Source organism: Herpailurus yagouaroundi, unplaced genomic scaffold (assembly GCF_014898765.1).
Source record: "Herpailurus yagouaroundi ecotype Mexico unplaced genomic scaffold, PumYag 160, whole genome shotgun sequence".
NCBI lineage: Eukaryota > Metazoa > Chordata > Mammalia > Carnivora > Felidae > Herpailurus > Herpailurus yagouaroundi.
The window spans coordinates 44,030,103-44,036,171 of record NW_024412401.1 but is presented as its reverse complement, the minus strand read 5'-3'; the positions used below and the strand labels follow the sequence as shown (position 1 = coordinate 44,036,171).

The 6,069-nt window shown below is 44.7% G+C and overlaps 1 protein-coding gene and 1 long non-coding RNA gene across 2 annotated transcripts in view; one reads left to right on the top strand and one right to left on the bottom strand.

Annotated features, from left to right (window-relative positions):
- The window catches only part of LOC121034921 (uncharacterized), a 6,030-nt gene extending 470 nt beyond the window's left edge, over positions 1-5,560 (bottom strand). The window contains exons 1-3 of the long non-coding RNA XR_005792671.1: positions 5,267-5,560; positions 4,902-5,075; positions 1,186-1,324 (exon numbers count right to left, since the gene is read on the bottom strand). This is a non-coding gene — a long non-coding RNA (uncharacterized LOC121034921). The remainder of the gene's footprint in view (positions 1-1,185; positions 1,325-4,901; positions 5,076-5,266) is intronic.
- Positions 5,561-5,707: 147 nt separating this feature from the next.
- RAB14 (RAB14, member RAS oncogene family) overlaps positions 5,708-6,069 on the top strand; it is a 25,213-nt gene continuing 24,851 nt past the window's right edge. Inside the window, exon 1 of the mRNA XM_040482157.1 lies at positions 5,708-5,935. The gene's annotated coding sequence lies outside the window, so the exon portion shown is untranslated. The remainder of the gene's footprint in view (positions 5,936-6,069) is intronic.

The following is a 6,069-nucleotide window of genomic DNA, read 5'->3' as shown; positions in this document are numbered from 1 at the left end:
GAGCCTGGAGCCTGTTTCCGATTCTGTGTCTCCCTCTCTCTCTGCCCCTCCCCCGTTCATGCTCTGTCTCTCTCTGTCCCAAAATAAATAAAAAACGTTGAAAAAAAAATTAAAAAAAAAAAAAGAGAGATGCACATTTTTTTCACATAACATGGCCTCTAAATCTAAACCACTCACTTCTTTTGGTGGTCAGCCAAAGAGATGGCCATCAGATCTGACACCAGAGGAAAACTAAGAAACAATAAACAGTCTCTAGTGTGGAGCTTTCCTGAGGAATTTAAGTATACTTTTCACCTTATGTAATTCTGCTGTGGTTGTTAGGAGAAGTCATGCCCTAATAAACTGTGATGCCAGAGGATTACAGTTTGGGGGGACTGGTGTAAGATCCATGGGTACGTTGGAGAGGGGACTATTTTAATGGTCAAAACACTTCTTTTCCAATTGAGTATATCATGTACTCATCCTTACATTTATGCATTATTTTCTTCTTTTGTATCATGAATTTGCATCAAATCCTTTTTCATATCCAGATACTAAAAAGTCTCATGCGCTTGATTATGACTTCTCTGTCAATCTGCTAAATTTTTAAGTACATCAATTGCTATTTCTTTTTTGGTTGATGTAGTATTTTTTATTTGTTTTTACCTAATTGAATTATGTATCACTGGAGATTAACCAACTACACTTAAAAATGCACTTAAAAATTAGGTTCTTAAATAAAATTCAGAGTACAGATTGTTTTGGTTTTGCTATGTCTTCAATATCATCCAGGAACTAGAATACCAAAATTTTACTATCTGGTTCTAGATTTATGGCAACTCCAAAACCACTGGACAAAACGGGGTGAGTGGAGAGAGAGAGACAGACAGACAGAGAGACACAGAGAGAGAGAGAGAGAGAGAGAGAGAGAGAGAGAGAGAGAGAATATATAACCTAAGAGTAGGAACAAAAATTCTAAAATGCATGAGCAAAATTAACCAATGTAATTAAGTCTATAAAACCAATTAGGAGATGAACTAATTTGGTTTAAATAAACACAATAGATAGATCTGAAAATAACTTCAAATTTTTAGGCTCTGGAGAAAGATAAAGACTAGGAAAACATCGATTTTTATTAAAAAACTATACAAATATAAACAGGGAGAAATGAAACAAGAATGGGTAGATATGACAAAGAATCAGTACCTGGAGTGATCCCAATTCTCTCTCCCTAGGAATGGGTAGCCCCTTGTACATTTGCTGTATCTTCCAGCTGACCGCCAGCTTGTGTCATTTACACCACATGCTGATGATGAACATCTCTTTGCTGCGCTCCAATCTAGGACTGAAAAGTCAAGGTATGTATGGGTTGGTGGGGCAGTTTCAGTGCCTCCCCATCTACAGCCCTCCACCATACCATCCAAAGCCCCTTGCCATGTGGTCTCTCTCGTGTGTTTTCCTTTGCCAGAGATGCAACAGCATAGAGCAGATCAGTAAGTGTGATGCTCAAATAGCTACTGGGGAGTTGCCAGTCTCCTCTTCCTATAGGCACACCTAGTCTTCACTAGTGATTCCCTTGGAGCCCTGTTCCCTTGCTTCTAGGAAGGGATATAATCCCCCCATGGAGAGACAGGAAGGGATACGTCTCTTTCCAGAACACCTCTCTCCCAAAGGCTGACTCCTCTGTCAACTCTCTATTCTTTCCACTGATTAGTGGTGATGGTTTATCTGTGGGGAGAAGGGATGGGCATGGAGAATGGGTGGGGCGTATCGGAGTGGAGATAGGGCTTGGTGGAAGGGCTGGTTTCTCCAACCAATGGCTCTTTAAATGTCCTCCTGGAAGACAGCTAGTTCCAGTAACTGGCGGTGGGTACCTTATGTACTTTTTGGTTTTTAGATTTGGGCCTCAGCAGCAGTTTCAGGACAGTAGGAAAAATCCCTCTCAATGTCCATTTACACAAATATATATGTATTTCCCCCTCCCTTACAAAAAAGGTGTCCATTCATCTATTTTGAGAGAGAGGGAGAGAGAGAGAGCAAGTGTGAGTGGGTGAGCCACACACACACACACACACACACAGAAAGAGAGAGAGAGAGAGAGAGAGAGAGAGAGAGAGAGAGAGAGAGAGAATCCCAAGCAGGCTCTGCACTGTCAGCATGGAGCCCCATGTGGAGCTCCACCTCATGGTTCATGAGATCGCGACCTAAGCCAAAACCAAGAGCCAGAAGCTTAACCGACTCAGCCACCCAGGTGCCTCTCCCCTTTCTTTTATAGTTTAACGAATGTTGGCACACTATTTGCTTTTCTTATTTTTTTCACTTGAAGTATTCCTTAAAGATAGTTCCATATCAGGACATACTATGTGCCTCAGTCTTTTAATTGCTGCATATATTACACAATATGGATGTATTAAAATTTATTAGGGGCGCCTGTGTGGCTTAGTCGGTTGAACGTCTGACTTCGGCTCAGGTCATGATCTCACAGTCTGTGAGTTCAAGCCCCGCGTTGGGCTTTGTGCTGACAGCTCGGAGCCTGGAGCCTGCTTTGGATTCTGTGTCTCCCTCCCTCTCTGCCCCTCCCCCACTCATGCTCTCTGTCTCAAAAATAAATAAAAACATTAAAAAATTTATTATAACAGCTCTCTAGTGATGGTTTGTCTCTAGTCTTTTACAAACAGTGCTGTAACCAATATTTTGTGTATTATCTCTTTTCATATAAGCAGCCTTAAAGAAAAAAATTAACTAGGAACCCTAATAGACAGGCATCCAATGGACAGTTCTAATTATGCTGCAGTTGGTCACATACACCTCTCCTTTGAAAATTGTGATTTATTACAAGAATTGACAATATCTATAGTCTTTAATTGTATTGCTTAGCATGTAGTAGACACATTACATTCACAACAATGTTTCTCTTCAATGCTGCATCCAGGGTAACCTCTTCCACACAGATTTAAGTAACAATTAGAAATCTATACTTAATGGGGCCCACTGGCTCAGGTCATGTTCTCACCTGAGTTCAAACCTGTGTCAGGCTCTGTGCTGACAATCCAGAGCCTGGAGACTGCTTTGGATTCTCTCTCTCTCTCTCTCTCTCTCAATCTCTCCCCCCCCCACCCTCTCCCACTCATGCTCTCTCTCTCCTTGAAAATTAAATAAACATTAAAAAAATAAAAGGAATCTACACTTAAGCTGCTAACAAGTGGAAATAAGGGATGAAGTCTAGAATGGGGCTTAGGAATGGGTGCTCTGAAGTTATATGTGCCTGAGTTCAAGTCCCAGCGCTACCAATATTTATGTATTTTATAGTTTCTGACCTGTATGACACACAGTTTTATCATTCATAAGATGGGGTGAATATAGTACTGACTTCATGGGGATGTTGCAGGGATTAAATAAGAAAGTATACATGATTCCTAGGTCAGTTCCTACTTCACAGAGGGACTGCACGCAAAGTCCCCCAGGGGCCAAGACGGGGAGGAGAGGCAGAGAATGGACTTGGGAGCCAGGCTGTCTGGATTCAAGTCCTGGGTCTGTCACTTCCTAGTTGTGGCTTCAGGCAAGTTACTCTACTTCTCTGGATCTCAGTTTTCTTATCTTTAAAATGGGAGACAAAAAATAAAAATAAAAAACTAAAATGTAAATAAAATGGGGATGATGGTCCTCTCTACCTTATAATTTGGTTGCCAACTCAAATCATCAATACAAGGAAACTGCTTAGAACACTGCATGGCACATAGAAACCTAGGTATTATTTTTTTCAAGGTCATCTCTTTCATTCCCCTGCCTCTGAGCAATCATTTACTCCAGAAGCATTTCCTAACCATTTGCTATACATGAAGTTTTCAATTCAGGTGACAATTGGATATATAGAAACTCTCTAGCCAGACCTAAGCTCACAGTTGGACAAGTAAAGGCAATTCGTCCACAGCTTTCATATTTACTTGGCATAGGCGAATTTCTTGATTTCAGAGATGTTAAATTGTGACCGCAAACAAACTATACTTATTGGAGTTAAAGAATACAGGGGAAAAAAAGAATATAGGAATAGAAGCATAGACCTACAGGGCTAGAAGAGATTCCAATATTACCTTATACTGGATTATCACATAATAGCCATTCCTATGTATTAAATATTTATATGTCAAGCATTTTGTACATATTACCTCACTTAATTTTCAAAAGGACCCATGTGTAATAGGTATCATTATCCTTATTTTGCAGAAAAGATTGAGGATCTGAGAAATCAAGTGACATGCCCAATGGTGGGCCATTCGTAAGATGAAAATGAGGTATTCGCACACAGGTCTTTCTGAAAATAAGAGGTTTGTAACCTGTCATGCACTTTCCCAAAGAAATCTCACTTGTCTGTAGCAAAGATAGCTTGTGAAAGCTCTTCGGTGTCTAGAGAGAGCTTGAACTTCATTTTGGGTGACTGAGACAGGGCAGTCTTATCCATTAGCTACAACAGGCACGGTGCCCACAAAAATGTTTTAAGTGCTTTTAAAAGTCAGGGGGAAAAAAAGATGAACTTGTAGGTCAAAGAAAATGTTTTGCTGTACAACATTGGTATATTCATCTCTATACCAATTTAGTTCTAAAATGTGAGCTATATAAGAATATGCATGTTTCGGGGCGCCTGGGTGGCGCAGTCGGTTAAGCGTCCGACTTCAGCCAGGTCACGATCTTGCGGTCCGTGAGTTCGAGCCCCGCGTCGGGCTCTGGGCTGATGGCTCAGAGCCTGGAGCCTGTTTCCGATTTTGTCTCCCTCTCTCTCTGACCCTTCCCCGTTCATGCTCTGTCTCTCCCTGTCCCAAAAATAAATAAACGTTGAAAAAAAAATTAAAAAAAAAAAGAATATGCATGTTTGTACATAAATATACATACGTATATGTTATCTATCTACCTACCTATCGACCCACCTCCACAAACACAAGGCCAATGTGTCGCGGTTACACGAAAGTCATAACGCGGCCTTGCGAAGTGCGCTAAACTTTCTGGGAAGGGGAGAATAGCAAACCAAGTTGGAGGGTGGGAAGCGGTGGTCAAATTGTGGAAAATGTGGTAACAATTTCTCTGCTCCCATCAAAGGAATCCTAAAAGAGAGGTTAAAAAGACAAAGGTGAAACAGAATAGGAAGCGCCCACGTTCTAGTCGCATGATCTTGGGACCAGTGACTTGATCAACGTGAACCTCAGTTTCGCCATCGATAAAATGGGGATAGGTACCTGGGACCTGGTTAGGGACCAAAGTGCTCACTGCTACGTAGGAATCGTTCAATACATACACGTTGAGTGAACGCTGTAATTGTATGGTTAGCATTGTGGCCGGTGTACCACATGCGTCCAGTAAGTAGTAGTCGGTGGCATTAAAAATTGTAAAAAGTCCAGAAAAGTGACAAACCTAGCCCTCCAAGACCTACTGGTCTCTCCGTAGGTTCCACGCGAACCTGCGCAGTAACTTCTCTAGAAGGCAAGAGCACGCGAACGCGCTTGCGCGGAAGCGCTTTCCTCCGCCCCTTCAGGCGCCACGGTCAGTGGGGCGGGCCTTGGCGGCGGCGCGACAAGTCCAGAGGGAATGGCTGAGGAAGGGGCGTGGCTAGGGAGCCAGGCGCCGGCCACCCTCTTCCGGGGCTCCGCCAGCTGCGCGCGCATTCTCCCCCCCCCTCCCCGCCTTCTTTTGTGGTCCGGCCCATTGCGAGGGTGACAGGAAACCCTGTGCAGGGAGCGCCGCCATCTTGGACCTGCCCGAGGAAGATCCTGAGGGAGCCGCAGGAGCAGTCGCCGCTGCCACCGCTACTGCTGCCAGTGCGTCTGCACCTCCTCGGCCAGCCCGCTAGCTGCCGGGGCCTCGGCCGATCGCCCCTGCCCCTCTCCAGCTGCGCCCGCACTCCTCTTCATCGTCCTGACGCCCCCCTCCCGCCCGGAAAGCTGCCCAGCCACCAGCAACCCCCCAGGTAACGCGGGCCTTCCGCAGTGTCCGTCCGGCCGAGGCCTCCTCGCCCGGCTCGCCGGGGGCCGGGGTGCGGACGACTGCGAGCAGGGCGGCGGGCGGGTGGCGCCGCAGGGCCGGCCCTGCCAGGCCGCGGCG